Consider the following 25,638-nt stretch of genomic DNA (forward strand, 5'->3'; position numbering starts at 1 on the left):
GATATTGTTGTTCTTCCTATGGGGTTGCAATCTCCTTCAGCTCCTTCAGTCCTCCCCCTAACTCTTCCCTTAGAATCCCTGAGCTCAGTTCAATAGTTGGCTGTGCATATCTCCATCTGTCTTATTCAGTTGCTAGTAGAGCCTCTCGGAGGAGAGCCCTACCAGGCTCCTGTCTGCGAGGACTTCTTGGCATCAGCAATAGTCCCAGGGTTTGGTATCTGAAGATGGAATGAATCTCAAGGTGAGGTGGTCTCTGGATGGCCTTTCCTTCAGTCTCTACTCCATTTTTTGTCCCTGTGTTTTCTTTAGACAGGAACAATTCTGGGTTAAAATTTTTGAGATGGATGGGTGGCTCCATCCCTCAACTGGGAGCCATGCCTATCTACTAGAGGTGGTCTCTTCCGGTTCTATCTCTCCCGGTATATCAGCTAATGTCATCCCCTTGGGTCCTGGGAACCTCTCCCTTCCCTGGCTTCTGGGCTTTCTAGTGGTTCCATCCACCCTGCTCTCCACACCCCACTGGTGCATATTTCCACTCATTCTCCCGACTCTCTGGACTTGTGTCTCTTTCCATACCTGATCCTGCCGCCATTTTCACCCTTTCCCTCCTCTCTCTCTCCCATCTTCCTCCCTCCTTCTATTTCCCATGATTGTTTTGTTCCCCCTTCTAAGTAGAATTGAAGCATCTACACTTGGCTTTCCTTCTTGTTAAGCTTCATATGATCTGAGAGTTGTATCATGGGTATTCTGAACAACTGGGCTAATATCCAGTTATTAATGAATACATACAGTGTGTATCCTTTTGGGTCTGAGTTACCTCACTCAGGATGATATTTTCTAGTTCCATCCATTTTGCCTGCAAAATTTGTGAAGTTTTTAATAAATGAGTAGTACTCCATTTTCCATATCCATTATTCCATTGAGGAACATCTGAGTTGTTTTCAACTTCTGGTTATTATAAATAAGGCTGTTATGAATATAGTAGAGCACATGTCCTTATCATATATTAGAGTATCTTTTGGATACCCAAAAGTAGTGATCTAGCTGGGTCTTCAGGTAGAACTATTTCCAGTTTTCTGAGGAACCACCAGACTGTTTTCAAAGGTAGTTGTACCAGCTTGCAATCCCACCAGCAATGGAGGAGTGTTGTTCTTTCTCCACATCCTTCCCAGCATCTGCTGTTCTCCTGAGTTTTTGATCTTAGCCATTCTGATTGGTGTGAGGTGGAATCTCTGGGTCATTTTGATTTACATTTCCCTGATGACTAAGAATGTTGAACATTTCTTAAGGTGCTTCTCAGCCATTTGAGATTCATCAGATGAGAAATCTTTGTTTACTTTTATAACCAATTTTAATAGGGTTATTTGGTTCTCTGGAGTCTAACTTCTTGAGTTCTTTATGTATTTTGGATATTAGCCTTCTATTGGATGTAGGGTTGGTAAAAACCTATTCCCAAAATGTAGGTTGCAGTTTTGTCTTATTTACCATCTTTGTTGCATAACAGACGCTTTTCAATTTTATGAGGTCACATTTCTCAATCATTGATCTTAAAGCCTGAACCATTAGTGTTCTGTTCAGGAAATTTGCCCCTGTGCTGATGTGTTCTCTTCTATTAGTATCAGCATATCTGGTTTCACGTGGTCCTTGATCCATTTGGACCTAAGCTTTGTACAAGGAAATAAAAATGGACCCACTTGCATTCTTCTACATGCAACCCACAGTTGAACCAGCACCATTTGTTGAAAATGTTTTCTTTTTTCCACTGGCTGCTTTTAGATTCTTTGTCAAAGATCAAGTAACCATAGGTGTGTAGGTTTATTTCTGGGACTTCAATTCTATCCCATTAATCTACCCATTTGTCTCTGAACAGAATACCATACAGTTTTTTTTATCACTATTGCTCCACAGTACAGCCTGAGGTCAGGGATGGTGACTCCCCCAGAAGTTCTTTTATTGTTCAGAATTGTTTACACTATCCCGAGTTTCCTGTTATTCCAAAGTTGAGAATTGCTCTTTCTCTGTGAAGTATTGAGTTGGAATTTTGATGGGGATTGCATTGAATCTGTAGATTGCTTTGGGTTAGACAACCATTTTTATTGTGTTAATTCTGCTGATCCATGACATTTTCTTCAATTTTTTTCTTCAAAGACTTGAAGTTCTTGTCATGCAGATCTTTCATTTGCTTGGTTAATATTACACCAAGATATTTTATATTACTTGTGACTATTATGAAGGGTGTTGTTTCCCTAATTTCTTTCTAAGCCTGTTTATCCTTTGTGTAGAGGAAGGTTACTGACTTGTTTGATTTAATTTTATATCCAGCCAGTTTGCTGAAGTTGTTTATTTGGGGTCATTTGTGCATACTATCATATCATCTGCAATTAGTGATACCTTAATTTCTTCCTTTCCAATTTGTATCCTTTTGAACTCCTTTTGTTGTCTAATTGCTCTAGGTAGAACTTCGAATACTATTTTGAATAAATAGGGAAGAAGTGGGCAGCCTTGTCCTGACGTTGCTTTTAGTGGGATTGCTTCAAATTTCTCTTCATTTAATTTGATGTTGTCTATTGGTTTGCTGTATGTTGCTTTTATTATGTTTCGGTATGTGCATTGAATTCCTGATCTTTCCAAGACTTTTAACACAAATTGGTGTTGTATTTTGCCATATGCTTTCTCAGCATCTAATGAGATGACCACGTGAGGTTTTTTTTTCTTTGAGTTTATTTATATAGTGGATTATGTTGATGGATTTCCATATATTGAACCATCCTTGCATCCCTAGGATGAAGCATACTTGGTCATGGTGAATGATCATTTTGATGTGTTCTTGGATTCAGTTTAGGAGAATTTTATTGAGTATTTTTGCATTGACATTCAAAAGTGGTCTGAAGTTCTCTTTCTTTGTTGGGTCTTTGAGTGGTTTGGGTTATCAGGGTAACTTTCTCTTCACAGAACAAACTAGGTAGTGTTCCCTCTGCTTCTATCTTGTAGAATTGTTTGAGAACTATGGGCATTAGATCTTTGAAGTTCTGATAGAATTCTGCACTAAAACTCTCTGGTCCTGGGCTTTTTGTGATTGGGCACTTTTAATGATTGCTTCTATTTCTTTAGAGGTTATCAGACTGTTTAGATGGTTTATCTGATTCTGGTTTAACTTTGGTACCTGGTATTTGTCTAGAAAATTATCCAGTTCATCTAGATTTTCCAATTTTGTTGAGAAAAGGCTTTTGTAGTAGAATCTTATGATTTTTTTTAAATTTTCTCAGTTTCTCTTGTTATATCTCCCTTTTCACTTTTGATTTCATTCATTTGGATACAGTCTCTGTGCCCTTTAGTTTGGCTAAGGATTTATCTATCTATTGAATTTTTTCAAAGAACCAGATCCTAGTTTTGTTGATTCTTTGTATAGTTCTCTTTATTTCAACTTGTTTGATTTCAACCGTGAGTTTGATTTCCTGCAGTCTACGCGCCTTGGGTAGATTTGCTTCTTTTTGTTCTAGAGCTTTCAGATGCAGTTAAGCTTCTAGTGTAGGATCTCTCCAATTTGTTTCTGAAGACACTCAGAGCTCTGAGTTTTCCTCTTAGCACTGCTTTCATTCTGTCTCATAAATTTGGGTATGCTGTGCCTTCATTTTCATAAAATTGCAGGAAGTCTCTAATTTCTTTCTTTATTTCTTCCCTGACAAAGTTATCATTGAGTAGAGAGTTGTTCAGCTTCCATGTGTATGTGGACTCTCTGTTGTTTTTGTTGTTATGGAAGACCAGCGTTAGTCTGTGGTGATCTAATACAATGCATATAATTAATTCAATCTTCTTGTATGTGTTGGGGCTTGTTTTATGTCTGATTATATGGTCAATTTTGGAGAAGATACCATCAGGTGATGAGAAGAAGTTATATTCTTTTGTTTTAGGGTGAAATGTTCTGTAGATATCTGGTAAATCCATTTGGTTCATAACTTCTGTTAGTTTCACTGTGTCTCTGTTTACCTTCTGTTTTCATGATCTGACCATTGGTGAGAGTGGGCTGTTGAAGCCTCCCACTATTGTGTGAGTTTCAATGTGTGCTATTAACTTAAATAACATTTCTTTTACAAATGTAGATGCCCTTGCATTTGGAGCATAGATATTCAGAATTGAGATTTCATCTCGGTGGATTTTTTCCTTTGATGAGTATGAAGAGTCCTTTCTCATCTTTTTTTCTAACTTTTGGTTGAAAGTCAATTTTATTTGATATTAGAATGGCTAGTCCAACTTATTTCTTGGGACCATTTGCTTGGAAAAATTTTTTTCAGTCTTTTACTCTAGGGTAGTGTCCATCTTGGTCACAGAGGTGAGTTTCCTATATGTAGGAAAATGCTGAGTCTGGGTTAAATATCCAGTCTGTTAGCCTATGTCTTTTTATTGGGGAATTGAGTCCATTGATATTGAGAGATACTAAAGTTCATTGATTGTTGCTTCCTGTTAATTTTGCTGTTAGAGGTAGAACTATGTTTTTGTGGTTCTGTGGTTCTGTGCTTTGTTGTAAGAAGATTAATTTATTCAGTTTTTGTTGTTGGGGTTTTTTTGTTTGTTTGCTTTTGTTTTTGTTTTGTTTTGTCTTTGGATGTAGTTTCCTGCCTTGTGTTGGAGTTTTCCTTCTATTATTCTCTGTAGAGCCAGTTTGGTGAAAGGATTTTGTTTAAATTTGGTTTTGCCATGAAATATCTTGGTTTCTCCATCTATGGTAATTGAGAGTTTTGCTGGGTATACTAGCCTGGGCTGGCATTTGTGTTCTCTTATGGTCTATATGACATATCCCCAAGACCTTCTGTCTTTTAGAGTCTCTGTTGAGAAATCTGGTGTAATTCAGATCGTCTGCTTTGATATGTTACTTGACCTTTTTTCCTTAGTGCTTTTAATATTCTTTCTTTGTTTTGTGCATTTGTTGTTTTGATTATTATGTGATGGGAGAAATTTCTTTTCTAGTCCAGTCTATTTTGGTTCTGTAGGCTCCTTGTACCTCTATGGGCATTTCTTTCTTTAGGTTAGGTAAGTTTTCTTCTATGATTTTGTTGAAGATGCTTATTGGCCCTGTGAACTATGAATCTTCACTCCTTTCTATTACTATTCTTAGGTTTGGTCTTTTCATTGTCTCTTGAATTTCCTGAATGTTTTGGGTTAGGAGGTTTTTTTGCACATTGCATTTTCTTTAACTGTTGTATTAATATCTTTTATGGTATCTCTTTGCCTGAGATTCTTTCTTTTATATCTTGTATGCTGTTGGTGATGCTTGCATTTGTGATTCCTGATCTCTTCCTAGGTTTTCCATCTCCAGGGTTGCCTCCCTTTTTGATTTCTTTATTGTTTCTGTTTCCATTTTTAGATCCTGGATGGTTATGTTCAATTCCTTCACCTGTTTGATTGTGTTTTCCAGTATTTCTTTAAAGATTTATGTATGTTTTCTCTACCTGTTTACCTGTTTCTCCTGCATTTCCTTAAGGGAGTTATTTATGTCCTCCTTAAGGTCTTTCTGTCATCTTCATGAGATGGAATTTTAGATTAGAATCTTGCTTTTCAGGTGTGTTAGGGTATCCTGGACTTACTGTGGTGGGAGAACTGGGTTCTGATGCTGCCAAGTGGTGTTGGTTTCTGTTGCTTTTGTTCTTGAGCTTGCCTCTTGCCATCTGGTTATCTCTGGTGTTAACTGGTCTTGCTGTCTTTGACTGGAGCCTGTTCTTCCTGTGAGCCTGGTTATGCTGGGCATCCTTGTGTCAGGCTGCCTCTGGGTGTAAGACAGGATCTGGAGCACCTGAATTGAGAGCCTGACTGTTAGCAGACCTCTTGGGAGTCAAGCTGACTCTGGGTGTGTACAGATTTGGGTATGCTGGAGCAGTTGTGTACTGGAAGGAAGATGTGTTTCCAGGAGGGTGAGAGGTCCTGTGTCCTCTGAGCCCTGGGAGCAGGAGTCCTAGTTAGGCCAGTTGGAGCATGGGGACACTCACTTGTAAACTTGGGGGTGTCAGAACTCCTGGGGTTCATGCTGTCTTTGGGTGTGGGTGGGGCAGGAGAGGGATCTAGAGCACACGAACTGATCCCCGGGCACAGTTGTGAACTGGAAGGCAACTTACTTTTAATAAGGGTCCAACCTCTCCTCTAGCCTACCGCCTAGCAGAGGTAGTAGAAGAGAAAAGTTATTAAAATATGGGGGAAGTGAACCTGTTCAGCAATAGTTCTTTGGGGGTACACTCAATCTTCCTTCTTAGCAGTTCAGTCTGGTAGCAAACACCAAATATGATGCAGACCAGTCTTCTAGGTAGGCAGACACCGCACACAAACTGACATCTACAGTCCAGTCTTTTATGTAGGCAGACAACAGGCATGAACACTAACTAGCCTGAGGCGAGGCTACAGGTGCTGCAAGCTGCCATAGGAACCTGATAAGTAGTTCTTTAGTGAGAGTTTCTCTCAATGTCTCTGGTAGCACAAGTTGAGCTCAACAACACTATGTAAGGCAAACCAATACATGCATAGTTCTGGGGATCCAAGAGACATTCTGAGAATTTGGGCAGCATAAACTGTTCTTGACTGGTTTAGAAAATAAAAGAGGACATAAAGTTGGCAGGGTACTCAAAGGAAGATGGATCTGAGAGGATTGGAGGGTGAACATTATCAGACACATTGTATGAAATTCTCAAAGAACTAATAAAAGAACTGAGGAAAAAGAAGCCATTCTGGGAAACAGTGGAGCAAAGAACCTCCCCAGACACACCAGAGAATCTCAGATCCAGCTACATTCAGCATGTCATAGAAGCTAGCGACAGATGGTAAGTATCTGAGTTAGGAAGTGTCTGCAAAGGTGTTAGTGGGGGTATAGTTAGACGGATCAAACGCTGTGTGGTTATCGACACACAGGCAAGAGGAGCCCATGAAATAGGTATAGAACAACCAGGAGAGAAACAAAGCCAAGCATATACAACAGTGGGCTGGCTCCAGTGGACAGACAGAGGGGACCAGGAGAGCGGGGAAAGAGGATAGGTGACAGAGTGTGGTAACAATGAACCAGGGCTAAGAGGCACTGAGGGTGACCAAACTGACAGCACGAAGCTTGACAGGAACGTGAAGACTTGATTGGATCCTGGCAATTTAGGAAATGGAAGAGCAAGCATTAATCTTAGCAACAAGTCATCTGTCCTGAATGGAAGAGGTGGCAACTAGGAAGCTGGGGCTGAAGCATTTTAGGGAGAACCATTTTAGTGATAAAGTATAGTTGACTTGACAGCTTCTGCATGTTTCATCACATTGAGGGACATCGCACAATGGTTGTAAGCACCCACGTTGTGTGGGTTACGTTGAAGAGATTGAAATCAGCTTACATTATTCTCTGCTGGCTTGATATGGATGAAAAGAAGAGGATGGGATCACTAACGGACAGGGACGTAAATTGCCACAGTGAAATATTTCACTGGGAAAGTCTGTAAGACAGTGTCAGGACAGATGGCAGATTCCAGTAAGGCCCCCAACGTGATTCTGGGGATGGAACTATCCAAGTGGTAGACCTGAGATCCAGTGTGCCAATTCCCTGACTGTCAATTGCCTGTCAGAGGCTTCCCCAAACACTACTCACTCTGAATTCAAGGTTTTGCTATCCAAAACTCAAACTTAAAACTGCCCCCCATGGTATCGTCTCTGATGTCTTGTGGACTAATTGGACAAAGTCAAGCATGTGCTGTTTGGTGGCTAATTGTTCAGAAGGGGGATCAAACTCTATGGAGTCTCCTGACCTGGATTCAGCAGTCCCATGGAGGCTTACTCACTGCTGTTCCTGGGAGCAAATCGAACCAAGAGGGTTGCCAACATCAGTCACAAGCAGACCTTTCTGCCCCTCACATGGTGAGCGGCAGATGTTTTCCTCCTTAATTGCTGAATATTTGCAAAGAAGGATATAAAAGCACTTCCCCCACACAATTAAAGCCAATCAAACCACAGGCCTTGGGAAGAAAGATGAGAGTCAACATTTCCAGTTTCTTTCTGGTGAATGTATTTCCCTTCCCTGAGTTTATTTGGTCACACATTTATTTGAGTCACCTTCTGAGCCCATTTTCTGGCCTGAGACATTTCTTTTCTGAGGAAAATTGGATAGCCATAAACCCATTTACTAAAAGCACTCTTTTTTCTTCCTTCCTTTCTTCTTTTCTTCCTTCCCTTCATTCCTCCATTTCATTCTTTCTTTCTTTTCTTCTAATATCTCTCTAGCGTAGCTAGCCAGATAGCTAGCTATCAGCTAACTATCCTTTGTCTATCATTTATCCTCAGTATATTTAGTTTCAATACCCTAATGCAAAACAACATGCTAGATTCAATGTAAGACAAAAGTAGAAATTGATGTATTTGAACTATTATACCTAAATGAGAGAAATAACACACGTATCCGTTGGACCGTGCTCAGAGATGATGAGGAAGATTTTGAGAGGCAAACTTACAAAGAGGGGGAAAATAGTATTAGAAAGCAATTATCAAGAAATTAAAAGTCCTATTTAAGATCCAGCCTAGTAAATCAGATTGAAGGCATCAAATGAGTAATTATATGCCATTTATGCCTGAATTATGTGAACAGATAAATAAACGGATCTTGGATCATTTGCCTGACTGATAAAGCAGCAATAACCCTATTTATATTTTATGGGAAATTTGTACCATCTAAAAGGGCTTAGAAGAATTAACTTGCTGGCAGAACAATGTGCAAAGTGAAATTAGAATTTAAAACACACCACATACAGAAACTATAATTGTCCTGTGAAAAGAAAAAAAAAGAAGTTAATGCATCAATGATTGTTCCTCATTAGACAAGCCTACTCCACTCTCTGGCTACCCAGCTGGCAGACACAGTCATCTTTACCCATCTACATTTGGCAAAAAAATGAACTCTGGCTCATTTTAAATCTCCAAGTTTGTTTTGGAAGCCTAGATAACACACCCATTTGGATGTAATGAGATACGTTCTGAATGATACATATCAGTTGATTAATACATGCAGAGCTTCCACTTAATAACTGTTTAACAAAAAATTATTTGGCCATTGTTAAAGCTTAATAAATGCTTTAAATAATAAATAGTCTTGAAATTTATAGCTAGTTATTAGCTGTCTTACATGTTGTTATCTGCTAACATAACTCTAGCTTTAATATGGAATTTATCAATGTTGACTTCCACGGTGGTTGCTGAGGCATAGCTCTGCATTTTATTTCTCTGAAGTCTCAAAGTTCATTGCTAATATTAGCAATGGCTTGTCTCTTTCAGATGCTCGAATGACCTCCACCCAAACACAATTACAAAACTGGGCTTCTTCAAGGAATACCTAATCACTTGCAGACTCTACTTCCTGGGATCTGCCCTGGTCTCTCTCTCTCTCTCTCTCTCTCTCTCTCTCTCTCTCTCTCTCTCTCTCTCTCTAGCAAAGCTTTGACTGATTTCCATTTCAGTGATGCTGTAGAATGTACTGAGGCCTATGAGTCCTGGAGAAGAGGGGTGGGTATGTGTTGAGGAGACTTCTTACAAGTCACTCGTCCTGCATGTGTATCCTCTGTCCTCAGTCCTTCCACAAGCAGGAGGAGATTGCTCATTTTATAAGAAAGAATTTGAGGTGCCACAGCACAGCATGGGCTTACAGTACTTGTGTTCCTTGGTGCTACTTTCTGCTCACTTACTGGAGTAATTTTTTTTCCTACTTAAGCCCTCAGAACAGATCTTGGCTCCTTTAAGAACCTCCAGTGAAAATTCAATAATTGTCTCTGTGGAAAGTACGAGTTCCCCCTAGTGCAACGTGATAAATCATGGATAATAATAGCTCTTTCCAAAATAATCTTTCGGCAGAAGCGAAAACCAACGGAGAAGGTTGTTCTGAGTCAAAATGAGGACCTGGATCTGTCTCTTATCAAGTTGTGGCACTGAGCCTCTCCTTTGTCACTACCGTTGACATCATGCATTATTATTACGACCCAGCGATTATTCCCTGAATGTCTATATTCCCAACTCTTGCCATCTATTTCTTACCAACCCTTCATTCAACAAACCCACTGTCAATTGTTCGCATTTAACTCTTAGTCTGCTGCCGAGATCACAGGTCCAAGCTTTGCCACCGTCACCACTGGAAGTCAGAACCATATCTGAGAGAGATACCCGGAAACAGCATCTCGAAACAGTATGAGTGGAACAGATGCGAGTGTCTAAATCACCCTCATTTTCTCTCTGTGGCTGCAGGAATTACTAGAGATGAGTTTTCTTTTTCCAGGCAAAATCCTCATAATATTTGTTTTGTCATTTTCACAATGTTATAAACAAATTGAACTTTTTATGTCTAGACACAAGGACCCTCAACCACTGTTCTACCCACAGCTCATCATCTTCTACTGGCTAGAACTATGATTTAACTGCCAGAGATGTGGAAATCTTTCCAAGAAAGTATATCAATAGCATAACATTATCCTGGTACTGTTTCTGATTCTTAGTAAAGACCATAGCATGCTCTGGAGGGCCTGCTTCCTGCCCTTGAGTTACTAGAATCTTGTACATTTCTGTCTACAAGACTCTGCCTGTTCTCCTGGGAATAACTTCCTATAATGGAACAAGTAATGTCCCAGTGTAAAGCATGCCAATCCATAAACTAAGTCTCTAAGACCACAAGTCACTGCCTTACCCACAAGTCTATGCTTCGCTTCCTTTTGACTTATGGTGCAAACCAAAATCATAATTCTATTTTAAAAGATCATAAGGCAGATTGTTTCATTTCCTCCTTTAGAGTATAATTATTCCTAATTCCACAATTATTTTGCAAAGTGACAGCACAGTGATTAAGATCTCTCGCTTTTAGCAAATTTTCTTATCACCAAGCCCTATAAAAATTTTAACTTCCTCCAAAAATTATGACGTTGCTGGGGAGATTTTATTGGACAGTTTGGGGGACTTGAAAATTCTTTGTGACTAGTCTTCCATACTCTAGCATGTATATAATTATAATTAATTGCTTCTCTGCATATTTCTCTTTTCTCTGGGAGAAAAAGAAATGGTTTTGGGGAAAATAAGAACAGTGGGAAAAGCAGGAAAAGGCCCTTTTCTTTGTTAATTGCATAGAGCTCCTGCAAGTCTGGTGTAAAGTTAGCATTTAAATCAGGCATCTTTTCAAAGCTTGCCTCTGAACAGCTGGAATGTGTCATGAGACATAGGCCAACGTACAAAGCCATGGCATGGAGTGGTTTCAAAACCAGCAATCCATCACACACACACACACACACACACACACTGCTCATCAAACTATCCTATGGGCAGTTATGCTTTCCAAGCAAGACTTGGTAAAAATCTGTGCTCTTGATCTTTCAGCCACGAGTCATTTCTGCAACCTCCAGCATCAGAGAAAAATCAAGTAGTCTGTCAATGTATCTCCTGAGAATTGCATCATTGTTTCTACATACTTAGTGGTTGAAAAAAAAATCAAATCACAAGGCTCAGGAGCCTCGTTTTACTGTGAGCCTCTGGCTGAAGATGAGAGAAACAGTTCAGAGCACAAGGCTGAGTCCGAAGATCACGTGCCTATCAGAAGAACAGATTGGCCTGGTCATTAGGCATCCTCTAAGCATCACAACCAAATGAGCTCCTGTTTAGAGACAATTGTTGCAGGTTAAAAAGAGACCCATTCTTGCTTAGCGGATCACAAAGGAAGGCTTGCAGAAAAACAAGTACCATGCATTTGATGGAGATGAGCACGATGAATAATTCTTCACACTTTTAATTATCGGAGACTCAACGCACTCTGCTTGACCCTTTCTTCATTATCTCTGACCCTTGCATCCTGACTTTGGACAATGGAATTTGAAGCTAAAAGCTGGATGAAGGGCCAAGAACATAGCCACAAACCATGTCTGGGAGGAAGTGCCAGTGATTTCCCAAAACTCCAACAAGTTGTTGATGTGGAGACCACTCGCCTCTTTTCCATGTGCGAGAGAAGAACTTCAACCACTTCCCCTTAAAGACCCATAAAAAACATTTATAATCATGTCATGTTATTGTCTTTGAATGTCAACTATCAAAGTGTGTCCCAGGAAAGCTTAAGTAAGTCCAAGGTCAATGTACTGAGAGAAACATTGACAGGCTAATACTTCACTGGTGAGTATAGACAAAATCCCTACTATGTGCCTCAAGTTCTTCTCCATAAAATACCATGGGAAACGAGAGATATGGCCATTTTTTTTGAATATTAAAGACTTTAAGGGCAAGATATAATGCACTATATAATCATATGTAAGGAAATGAGGGAAGAGTAAGACCTCACTCCACGGTGCTCATCAGAGTTGGGGTATAGGCTATAATTGTTTTTGAGCTCTTTATGCTCCTGGCCCCAAACCAGCCTTAGTGGGAAACAATTGTGGTCCCCTTTTCAATGCCACAAATAAGCCGCCGGAGGTATGAGGCAGCTCTCTAGGACTCTGTTGTGACTTCTATTTGAACAGGAAGACTTCCCGAATGCTTTTTCTGAAATGTGTTCTTAAGATTTGATCTCCCTTCGAGCCCGCTAGCCCAAATTTCACAAGGACAAACATATGTCCCGGGAATGGCTGGTGACCCGTTAGAGAGGCAGGTTGCACCCATGATGCTTTGGAGTGGGCAGATGGTGGCCTGTGGTAGGAAGGGCACCCATCTTCTCCAGAAATTGATTGCCACGGTTCTTCCATTAATGAGCCGGAGGATCAAACCGAGATACAAAGGTGGAGTGCGTGACTCGCCGCTGCCCTCGGCCTTTCACCTCAGGGTTTCGGAGAGGAGGCCCAATGGCCCAGCTGGGCGGGGAGAGGCGGTCCCCCCTGTCTCTCTGTCAAAAAATAAAATAATAATAATAATAATGGTAATGATAGAAAGCCCATTACGGCCGAAGGGTGAAAATAACATTTCCATTCTAAAGCCCGTATGAGGCATCAAGACGTCTTCCCATAGAAAATGATGAACCTGCACATTGGAAAGTGCAAAGACTATTTAATCAAAGCCTTTAAGAAGATCAAACCTAATCATAAGATGTTAAAAAAATATATAAAAGCAGATAAGAAGAGCTTTTGGCTGCATGACCAGAATCTAAAACTCGGGAAAGTGCCTTTTAGATTGTTCCACAGCAAAAGAAATGTGTCATTTTTTTTTTTCGTCCTTAGCAATTCAATTTATTCACTACAGTGGGTTCCAGATAGAATTTAAACAGCATGGCCAGTCAAACAGCCTGGAGGACCAGGATGTCCTGGCCTGTACTGCATTATTCTGAGTGTTTGTTAGTGACCATCCCAGACTTCTTTTGGTTCCTTTTATTTTGAGTATTTATAAGAGAGTCTGAGGAAGATATGGTAGCCATTGTGATGGCCCCTCCAAAACTGTAGGTTTATATCTTTATCATGTTTTTTTCTCTCTCCTTTTAGTGTTTATTTATTTATTTGCTTATCTGTGTGTGTTTATGTACTTGTATACATGTACATATACAAACAAGCCAGGGCACAGGGGAGGACCTTTCGGGAATCCGTTCTCTCCTTCCACTTTGAGGATCTTGGAAATCAAACTCATATCATTAGCCTTAGTGACAAGCTTTTTTACTATCTGAGCCATCCTACATAAGCCAGTTTCTTCATTGTTTTGACTGAAGAAGGATAAGCTTCATAGAATGGTCACATAGACAGTGGGAATCAAAGGAAGCCCTTTAGGCAACACGGAGTACAAATAACCCATAAGGGAAGACCAAGGACTTAGGTAGACCAAGGTTTTAATGCCAAGAGTTCAGCATATTTTTTTTGCTGGCATTAATATGTCAGACTCATCAAATCCTCTATACAAATTTGTCTACACTGTAGGAAATGCATAAATTGGGATGTACCAACACCAATAGATACAACCTTATTATACACTCATCTGAGCTAGCTGTTTTCATAAGTTAAAACCAGTTTTCTCTCATCCCCTTATGGTAGACACTACTTTACCTCATTTTGCCTAATTTGTTTGAAAGCTCAGGTAATTCAATCTGTGCCATAAAGTTAAGGAAAACAAGAACCCATGTCAGGAAAAGAAATTTTCTATTCTTTCAATTACTGAGCAGTTATCACTCAAAAGAAATGTCTATACATTTTACAGAGAAGTAGCTGAGTTTTTGTGTGCCTGTTCGTATTTCCTGTGGACATTTGGGAAGCACTTACTTCATAGGCTCTTGGCAGTCTTCCCATGGTGTCCTTCAGTATGTGTCACCACGCACACATGGGCACAAGCACGCACACACACAAAAAGTGCCTTCCACAAATATCAAGTGTCCATACATTCGCACTCCCAAGAAAGGGACAGGGACTCGGTATAATGGCCCCAGAAGCTCCTCTGTTTCCACTTGGCATCCTCTGTGTCTCAGTACACTTTTATAATGTCTTCTTTCTGTAACATGTTGCCAAAAGTCCTCTCCCTAGGCCCCATTCACGAAGGACTGCTGCTGTTACTAAGAAATCTATAAAAATAATTTTCTGGACACCTTTTGTCCCACTAGGAATGGCTCTGTGTACAGTGAGATGAATGGGCAAATGCATAAAGTGTAACAAAGCAGATGTAAAGAATATACATCGTCCACATGCATAGAATCCACACCAACAGACCGTATCCTGAAATGCAAAGCTGTGGTAAGGGAAAGAGCAAAACAAACAAATGACAGTCCCGTGAAGTTATTTAAGGAAATTTTCCTAACGAGAGGGAAAGAAGACAAAATGAGCATTCACGCAGTAGGGAAATACTCATCAAATAAGAGTGAATCGTGCCGTATATAGAACATAGATTTTGATGTGTTCACAATTTGACTGAGGAAAAATCAACAACCCATCGTTAAACAAAGAGGAAAATATTAAAGCATATAACAGAAGACCTCTTATAAAATGTGTTGCCAAGTTTCAAAACACCATATAACTTTTTCTGTTATCTCTGAAAGGAAGTGTCTGCTCTGTAGCATGAAGCAAAGAACCTAGGACTAACACTGAACCCAGCCCAGCACAGCCCAGCACAGCACAGCACTGCACAGCACACACAGCACAGCACAGCACAGCACAGCACAGCACAGCACAGCACAGCACAGCACAGCACAGCACAGCACAGCACAGCACACACACTAGGAATGGTTCAGAAAGGCAGAAGAGTCCTGGGTCATCTGCCTATACCTTTTTTGGCCTCTCTGCTACCAAGCCTGCCACCTTCAAAGAAGGAAATTAAAAACAAGCACAGCCTTTGGTAGGGAAAGGCAGGGTTTGCTCTGATCCCTTAGACCCTGGGAGGATGTGGACCCAAGCAACACTGCAACAGCTATTCTCAGTCTCTTAAGAAACACTCATTTTTATGATAAGAAACTACATCCAACAACTCACGGTGCATTAAAACTTTTGAGAACTCTGGCTATTTTAGGGAAGTCAGAAGTCACCTTTAATCTTCCCTTATCATATATACATAACCAAAGGTACTCAGAGATTACAGATCCAAATCCTATAGGAAGCAGTCAGCACCAGGGTAGAGAAAGTTCTGGATTTCAGGGTGTTCAAACAGAGCGATCATCTCTCTGCTTCTTGCTGCTCTCTTACCTTGGCAATGAAGTGTGGTTTGGGAGAGAAGGGCTATCCAGGTTTTGAGAGTAGCCTTGTTACTTTTAACCTGTTGACACTCCTCGTGATTTAATTTAACCCCTAGAGCAAGCCTTCAGGGTAGACGGCATCACTACTATTTACTTTATCAAACCAAAATGCCCAATAGGGGATTTGATTTGAGGGCAGCTAGCCTAATCTAAGTCCCAGTCTCTTCCCTTGAAATCATGACCTGGAGTCTAGAACAAAGGTCCTCAAACAGAAGTGACACAGGAAGGTATGCAAGATGCCTGGCAGAAATCACCCCGGAAGCAGATGTCTAGGAAGTACAGATTTGATGCCAACATATTTGGAACAGACATGTGACTTCAACAATGTCCTGATGACATCACACTACTTGGCTCAGGACTTACTTGTTTGTTTTTCTATTTGTTTGTTTGGTTTTTTTTTTTTTTTTCAGGAAAATAGTGAAGCAGGACAGTTAGAGCGCCCTCACTAGGATTCTTCTGTTTATCCTTCTCTGTACCATCATTAGAGATTCAGTCCCACAGAGGTCTGCATCTGTCTTTGCTGGCCTTTAGTTTTGCCCCCCTCTAACTTTGGCTCTTGTTTTCATTACTCTCATTATTGCCTCTTTTGCTCTCTCCAATATCTTTCTTTTCTTGCTGTGATTTCCTGTCTGCGTTCCTCTCCTGAGGTAGGAAGAGAACAAAAGATTGAAAAATGGGAACCGCCCTTTGCATCTCCCTGAATGATTCATTGTCTGATATTTTTTTTCATTACATTCTTTCAATGAGCTTCACAAGATCTATGGTAACTAGGTACCCCATTTGTGTCAAACATTCTTTTGATATGTTGGCACTGCCTAAATAAGCATTTCAGAGCATCTTAATTCTCTTCTACAGCTTACAAATCTAGTGGCTGGGATTTTTAGATGAAGGAAGGAGAAGAAAGAGAGAACACATCTGCGTTAAGGGAAGATATACAGAGAACAAGCATTCATCCACTCCTTAGCTTTTTTCAGACATTCATATTCTCTGGGAAGAAGAAGATGTAGATACCAATTTGCTGTTCTGCATGCATATATTCCCAAAAGCACACAAGCACACACACACAGAGTTGAATAGATGGAAAAACCACATGCATTAGAACTTTAATGGTTAGAAGCCAAAACCCGGAAATGTAAAGCAATGTGTTAAGATCACAAAAGCAACCTATGATCAACCTAGGCCTGGGGTCCTGCCATCTTGACACCTGTTCTGCTGTGTTCGTTCGACTGAGCCATCGAAAGATGGAGCTGTGAATCTTCGTAACTCTCACTCCTCTAGCCATTTTTGGTTCTTTTGTCCGTGAACTTGTCTGAAGTCTTCTTAAAACTATTTCTGTCTTTCGTGTCATGCTCCCAAGCGAGTCTGAAACCACTGGGACGGAGGTAAATGGGACCGCGGCAGGTTTATTTTAGTGCTCTCTCAGATCTCTGACCTCTTTCCTGCAGAGGGAGTCAGAGACCTTATGGCTTGGGAGACAGATCTTGAGATGAAGTGGTCTCTGGGCAAGGTGTTTGTTTGAATATCCCAAAAAATAAATTATCATTCCGTCCAGAGGAAGAGGTTGGCAGCAGACACCAATATCAAAGCTACTCCAGTCCTACTCTGGTCAGGGACACCTGTCCAGTTCTCACATCAAAGTCCTTAGCACAATTTCAGTTGAAACAAGTCAATGGTGTTGTTTTAGCCAGGGGCTCCACCTGCTTCAGACTTCTTTTTAGACCCTAGCAGACCTGGGGCCAAACTGCCCAACAAGGTCTGATATACTCTGCAATCAGCCAGCGGAAACTAGCCAATTCCTCGCACATGTCCAGATCTTGAGATTCAAGACAGGACCCCCAAGGGTCCTGACTCAGGCAGTCAGGGCAAGTTCTGGCCTTTTTCTGGGAGTGATTTTCTCTGCCTTGGCCAGCTGTTCAGAAGAGAGAGATTTTTCAAATTTCTCTTGAAAATCAAAAATTGGGAAAGGTCTTCTTTTTAATGATCCTGGCCCCCCTCCTGTTAATTTCTCAGCAACAGTGGGTTTTCATCTCACCTCCAGCTCAGTATAAAAAAGCCCGCTCTGGTGGAGAAATAGACAGGAGGAAGGGATAATCACAATCTCGGAGCCCTGGTACAGGAGTCTTCCTACTTAAACTACAAGATGCTAGGTGCTGGAGGGATTTGCATAATTAAAGGAGCCAAGGAATGCAAAAACTGGGGTGATTGTAGATCAGAAAGGCCCTCTAAGGTGTGGAGGTGGGGGGAAGCAGAGAAGCCGAGGAGCACTACCATACAAAGAAAGTGAGGGTCGGAACCACCGGGAAATGAACTAAACTGTTCCTTTTCTTCTTAAGGAAATTATCATTTCAACTTTGCTCTGTCTTCTGTGTGACCACTTAGAGGAAGGAAGGCTCTCAATCTGCATTTAAATGGAATGATTTCAGGAAGCATAGACCCGGGCATGGGCTTTTCAACATCCCTTCCCCAGTCCCTTAGGGAGAAGGCCTTAGATGCATTAAAATTGACAGCTGCTCTCTGTAAACCCAAAGGGCTACACTCTCCAATATTCTGTGGCCCTGGTAGACCATGGGCTCCTGTGATTTGGTTTGAGGGATGGAGACCACCCACCCCACCCCCACCCCACACCACCCCCACCCCCTCACTCAAAGAAAACTATCTTATATTACTGTCTGAGTTTCTACTATTCAATTGAATAAAACACTTTTCTATGCCATTTTGATTTGTTTTTAAATACAGATGTCCCAGGAAAAGAGGCATGGCTAGAAGCTGCTTTGTTCATTTGTATCTAGATGTGTCTAGAGGCTCCAGGTAGAAAGTCTCATCCCTTGAACTAATATTTCAAATACTGCAGCTGCCAAGCACGCACTATGCTAGTTTCAGGGTCAGCCCTGTTGAGCAAGGGAATTAGGAACTTTCCTGGCTTAAAGATGTTCACAGGAACTAGCCATTAAGAGTACTTGCTGCTTATCCACAGGACCCGAGTTCCATTCCCACCACCCACTGCAGGTGGCTCTTGACTGTTAACTTCAGACCCAGGGTATCTGACACCCTTTTCTAGACCTCATAGATACCCCATTCGTGGGAACATTACCACCCAAAGATAAACATCAACCTAGATACATAAGGAAGCAAATCTTTAAAAAATAAATGTTCCCATCTGGTGGTTTCCTCACTCAAGAAAAGAGAAGCAGACCTGAGGTATGGTGTGCTGAGAGAGACCCTGCAGGTTATAGGAGAGAGACCCTGCAGGTTACAGGAACGAGAGGATATGGGGAAGAGTGGGAGGAGCTTGAAAAAGAAGCCCAGGGGCTCTGAAAATACACTTTCGTGACAGTTTTATGATTTTCCATTTTTCGTCTAAGGCAGGTCCTGCGGTCTGATGGATGGTACTCACTTGATTTCTGGGGATAGACAGCACCTCTGTGCTTAGCCTTGCTCTCACCAAAAAGAGCAAGGAAAGGCGGAAGGAGGCATTAACCTACACCAGGATGCTTTTCCTTCTAACCAGCTGCTCTGCTGCTAAAAGCAGAACTGAGACAAGTGGGCTCCTCCTATTAAGATCTTCACTACATGTTGCTTTGTCAGCATGAGGACAGAGGGATGTTCATTTCATTAACACCATTTCTATTTCTGCCACGCCCTCGGGTTGGTCAAGGGGCAGATGGCTCTGTCCAAGGCTAGCTGATGACCCTCCCAGTTTGATTTGTCCTGATAATTACCTTGGAAACTGACAGGTTTCCTGCATTACCTGGGCAACCCTGTAAACTCTTTGAAGTCAGCTGGATGCAGCAAGGTGAAGGGTAAGTGGGAGGCAGATGGAGAGAGAGGGCTATGAGCAGACTGAGTCCCTGAGAAAGGACCCCAAGTAGCATCCACCCTGACTTCCAGAGAGACGAAGGAATCTCTCAGGGAGAGCTGAGCTGATGTTTCTCCCACTGTGGACCATTCACCAAAGTTAATGACAGCCTTCAACAAGACAGGTTCCTTGCAATTTGTCCCAGAGGAAAGGCCTTTATTCTGATCTTTGAAGACACTAATTCTTAGCGCTGGTTTTTGCTATACAGGCCCATGTTGTTAGAGTCTCCCAGATGGGAAATTCTGTCTTTCAGGGGAGTCTGGGTAATGAAGTTATTTGGGATAGCTCCAAAAGGTAGTTATCCTTACCCTGAGCTCCTGGTAAGATCTTGCCAGAACTGACCAGGTACAGGTGAAGAGAAAGGGCTCCTTATGACCACGCCTCGTTGAAGCCTGTTGGTTGAAGGCAACTGAGAATTAGGGAATGCAGTACAATTAACATTTGCTGTGAAGGTTCTTAACATAGAGAATATATTATTTCTCTATATTTAATGTTCACATAACAATAAATTAGGCATAAGGGCTAGATGTGGATGGTTTTGGTTAGAGCCCAAGTCCTTCACCAAGTCATTTTGTGACTTACAAACAAGACTAGTAAAGTCTAGGGGCCTTGATTGGGTTTCTTTTCTCTGCCAGTTAAAAAACTCAGAGGCAGGAAGATTTTGAGCATGACAGTTAGCAATGGAGAAATCACAAATAGCACAAGCAGGAGTAGACAGAAACAGCAGTTGAAGAAAGGTGTTTCCTAGGGGAGAGGAAATACACATATGTAGTAGACAGACAGAGAAAAAGGTCCTCTGCAAAGCAGATGGGGAAATTGGGGATCCAAAATATTTGATCATTCCTCGAGGGCTAAGGTTTAAGTCTCCAAAGAGTTTTCCTCTCCTAATTTAGGGTTAACCAGTTTGAAGGAAGATAGGATGATTGATGGGTCCAACAAATGTGTAGCCTGTCCTGATCAGGCCTTGTTGATAGAATTCAGAAACAAGTGGAGCTTCTTTCCTTTGCCTTCATTGGCCAGTCTTTTGTGTCAGTTCAAGGGGTGAGGAAGAAGACAGCCATCTTGGAAGTTCACCACTTCCATTACCTACCCATGCCTCCTCTCCCTATCTGTCTGCCTACTGGGGAAGCTGTCCAACCCCTAGTCTCTCGAACACTGTTAACATTGTTTACAAGGAAGACACCCTGTCTCCCTTCATCCCCTGAATCCAGAGCTTTACTTTATCAACTGAGATCCTATTGGGGGCCTCTCAGGAGTCTGTTCTCATTTAGGTTCCTTAGCAACCCTTTAAAGATAACAACTTCGAAACCCACCAAAATCCTATACATGGCTACTGTGAAGACAGGGGAGAGTGAGAGGTTTTTTGAGAAGCCCACACCCATGTTCCTGGATGCTTCCTTCTTTTAAACCTTGTGCTTAAAAATTCATACTAAAATGTCCTAAAGAAGCCCATACTCTAGTTCACACTGATTTGTACTAAAAACCCTATGAAAGCCCAGCATCTGGTTTACTTGTGATTAGGTCCCTAAAAGATGAAGGGAATTCCTCAAGCTGCTGGTGACAATGATAAGCTCCATCTCCATATCTGTCACCACTGACACAGGCAGTCCGGGAAGAACAACAAGTTGATTGATATTTTGTATTTTGTGGAGTATTTTTAATTTTTATTAGTGAGACAAGAGAGATCACAAGAACCATATGAGAAAAAGGTACCTCCTTGTCCTACAATTATCTATGTAATCCTTGTCACTCAGTTTAGGACTGGAGGGTCAAAGGGAATCTAGGATTTAATGAACTGTGTAGAAGCCACCATCCACATCTGGATAGGCGGAAGCGGATGAGGTTCCCTTAACATGTCTACTATTGCTGTTCTGTGTCTTCCTCCCTCTCAGAGGGCCAAGGCAAGTATGGGTTCTGTCAGGAGCATGGTGCTGGGTAGGGAAGAAAAGGCATTAGGGAGCAAGCCCTAAGGAAAATGGAACTTCTGAGAACCAAATATTTCCAAGGGTGCTTCTCACATGTATCATCCATACCTTGAGACTTGATATCGAAAGTTCCTTCCGTGGATCAGTGGCCCAACTCACTGATTTGACTTTTTAATCGTTTAGCCATTTGTCCTAGGCTCACCTCCTGGGTAGACTGTTGCAGCCACACAGGGGAGGTAAAGGAAAACTTGCCTTCTGGAAGCTTGTCATTCCACAAGGGCATGACATTGCCCTGCTGATCCTGAAGCCAATATTTACATAGCAAGCTCCTGGATTTCCTGTTTCCTCTTAATATATCCTAACACAGACAAACCCACGAGGCGGAGACTGAGTGGTCCAAGGTCACAAGGCTTGCCAAAGCTAAGATTTGAGGCTGGCTTTCTGCCTGCAGAGTTCCCAGCTGCCTTCTGAATGCCAGCAGATAAGCAGTTGTGGATGGAAGGTAAAATCCAGGTGTCAGAAATCGCACTAGGTGAAAAAGGAAGCTGTCCCTCCTGCTGCCACCATCATTGCTTGGTGACTCAAGAGCTGCTTCCCCATGTTCCATCAAAAGTCCTGGCAGCTTTGCTGATCCGGCTTATACACATAGACAAAAGACCTTCTGCTGGGTTGGCCCCTAGGACCAAAACAAGGACATTTTCCATCTCTGGCTTCTCAGATACAATGCCTGGGTTCTCTGCCGCTCAGAGGTCTGATAAAAGTTTAAATCATCAAGTCCTGTCAGGACAGTATAGTCAAGGAATCCAGCCTTAAGCCTGGATGCCCAGTAAACAAAAAAGGAAACTGAGGCTCAAGAACCCAAGGAGTCGAGACTCCAGTCCTGGTTCCGGACTTCCCAACTCCATACTGTTCAGCATCTGGAAATCCCTGAATAAGCCTTCCTTCAGAGAAGGAGGTGATTGGCTCTAGGCTGTAGTGTTTATGAGGTCAAAGTGAGCTGAAGAGCTAGATACTGATTGTGGGCCTGTGGGATCCTTCAGTCAGTCTGTCAGTCTTACCATTCCCATGCCTGACCCTTGCTAACTGTTCTGAAAATGTCCATTCAGAAGAAACCACTTCACTGACTACTAGCGCTCTTTGTTATGCTACCCAGCAGCTTTTATTGAGCACACCTTGGAGTTCTCTAGAGAAAGGGTTGTACTGTCTTTGCACTTGTTTCATAGAGCTGGGTCTCATCTCTGGGAACACCAGGACAGAATTCCTCCCTGTGTTCTGGTTTTCACCTTGGCTCTCCTCAGCCCTGTCCATAGATCACAGCCTGGAGCAACCTGTATTGAGAGTAGCAAGCAGATCTGCCTGTGTGAGCTGTATGCAGCCGGTAGTTGCAGATTTAATGTAGACTCCCTGCAGCACATTGATGTTGTGACTGGAGACTCAGAGGCATCTTGGTTTTGAGTCTGGAGGATGCATTACTGGGGTTACCTCCTTAGTAGACCGGTTCTATATACAGTAGTGGAAGCATGAAAGAGAAGGTTATGGTGGCGATAACATCTCCAACAGAGGAGCTAGAGTGATGATTTCCAGGCCTGGAGTCTAGGGCCTGACTCAGCACCAGCTCTTTGCTTTATTGTACCCAGTGAAACTTGATCATCCCCAATGGAGCTTTGCTAGGGAATGGGGAACCTTCAGGCCCTGGTTAGGTTAGGATTAAATTGCTGAGTCCAGCAAATGAGAAGTAATGAACCAGGCCAATCTCCCATTTCCAGACCGTAAAGTTCTCACCAGCAAGGGAGGCATGAGTGGGATGAGGAGTTGGATAATGTTCTTGGCTACCAGTACTCACTGGACACTTTTAGGGCAAGTACCTTTACCTCTAGGACTCTGACATTCGAAGGATAGATCAGAGAGTCTCACTAGGGCTCATTTTCTTTCTGAGTTGGCACAGTGGGAGGGCAGGGGTGAAGAGAAGGGCTGGGGGTTTCAGGAATCTTACCCAGGCATATTGTGATCTCTTGTACCTGTGGCAAGTCTCTCAAGGTTGGTTCCATGCTGTGCCATGTTCCTTAGGAACATCTCTACCTCCCTCCAGTTACCCCTTAGCAAAAGATTATTCAATCTGTGTTCCTACTCAGGGCTTGGAAGAAGATGGCTGGCAAATAAATTCTCTTCTTCAAGTATCTCCATCTGAAATGCAAATAAAACTAAGGCCAATGCCTCATCAGGCAACACATTAGCCCGGCTTAATAACAATCAACTGAGATTAAAAGAATGAGGCTTAGCATCCGTAGTAATGATATTATCTATCATTTATTGAATAATTATTATGAACTAGGCACTATGCTAAGCTCTCTCTCTCTCTCTCTCTCTCTCTCTCTCTCTCTCTCTCTCTCTCTCTCTGTAAAAAAAAATTCCTTCTTTTTGAATCTTCATAGAGCAGGGAGACTGGTATTCCATGTGTCATTTAAGGAGTCTCAGCTATATCTAGAATCACACCACATATTAAAGAAGTGTTGAGGGTTCAAGCCAGGTGTCTAGGCCACCTTCCCACTCCTAACAAGTGCTCAGGTTTTCTGGGAAAGGTAACACAAGAGTGAGGAGTTCATATTGTAGACCAGTTGTCCTTAGAATCCTATAGACCTGACTCCATCCTAAATTGAGACAAGACCCTCAGCTTTGTGAGATCTCGACTGACTTACTTGTCACTAATTGCCATTCCTGTGAGGCCCAAGCCTCATGAGTCTCTCCTCCTCTGAGCCTAGGACCCTTTCAGAGTTGCCTCCTCTCAGAAGCCTCCCTGGGATTTTTTTTACACCTCTTCTGAAAGGTTTTCTCACCTGTGGGCAGATGGGCATGATAAAAAAGCTTTAACTTCAAATGTGTGAACAAATGTCAAATAAACAATGTAGTGTTTGTGTGTGTGTGTGTGTGTGTGTGTGTGTGTGTGTGTGTGTGTGTTACAACAGATGCATGGAGAGGCCAGAAGTTAACATCTGATGTCTTCCTAAATCACTCACTATTTAATTTTTAAGACAGGATTTTTCACTGAACCTAGAGATTACCAATTTGGCTTGCTGGCCAAGGTATAGATCCTGGTGTCTATACCTTCCCAGTGCCAGGATTACAAGTGTACTCTGTCATGTGTGCCTCTTGCATATGTGCTGGTTAAGCTCAGGAACTCATGCTTAGAGGGCAATCACTTTACCAATGTAGCCATCTCTCTAGCCCTAAATACAGCATTCTTAGTTACAGACTACAGAGGCTACCTTAGCTCCACAGAACTTACATTTCCCTCATTTTTCCCAGCCTCAGCCCCTGGCACCTACTATTCCACCCTCTGCTTCTGTGAATTCAATTATTTTAGGTTCCTCAGGTGTTGACCTGGATGGCCTACAGACTCTGCGTGGATGTATGTGAAGGTGCCTCCAGAGACAGTAACATGGGAATCATGCCAGTTATAGATGGCATATAAAGTATCACCAAAAACAGTGTGTTCAGGTGGCTTTGATGCCCATTTGACCCCTCTAATTCCCAGGACTACATCTACCCCCGGTATCACACCAGACGTGCTCTCCCATCCAGAATGTGCAGATATTCTTTCCATCCTCCAAGTGAATATCAACATGTTCCTCTACCTTCCAACTCCATGCAATTGGTAGACACCCATCTAACAATCTGTATATAGATTCTGCAAGAGATACTGACTAGACTTCCCAAGAGCCACCTCTCTTCTCTCTCTGCGTACAAATACACAAACACAGTCTCTCTCTCTCTCTCTCTCTCTCTCTCTCTCTCTCTCTCTCTCTCTCTCACACACACACACACACACACACACACACACACATGCACATGCATACGTCCCTTAGGCCCTGCCACAAATATCACCTGCCACCCTCACCGGCAGGTGACCTGGGTCTCCATGTGCTAATGGAACATCTCCTCTTCTTCGGCGTCTTCCTCACCTGCACTAGCTTTTGACAAGTAGGCAGATGTTTTTCAAAGCACTTTGTTTTTCACTGAACAAAGGAAAAAAAAATGTTCCTGTCATTGTTCACCACGCTGTGCCTTCCCCCTATTTGCTCTGCCGAGATGCACCCAAAGAAAAGAAAATACAATTGCATACAATTAGCAATGGAAATTATTAATAGGAGCAAGAGATTCAATCCATTCTACAAGTAATTCGGCAGTGATTTTAGTAATTGATAGTAATT

Source organism: Rattus norvegicus, chromosome 8, assembly GCF_021556685.1.
Source record: "Rattus norvegicus strain SHRSP/BbbUtx chromosome 8, alternate assembly SHRSP_T2T, whole genome shotgun sequence".
Classification (NCBI taxonomy): Eukaryota; Metazoa; Chordata; class Mammalia; order Rodentia; family Muridae; genus Rattus; species Rattus norvegicus.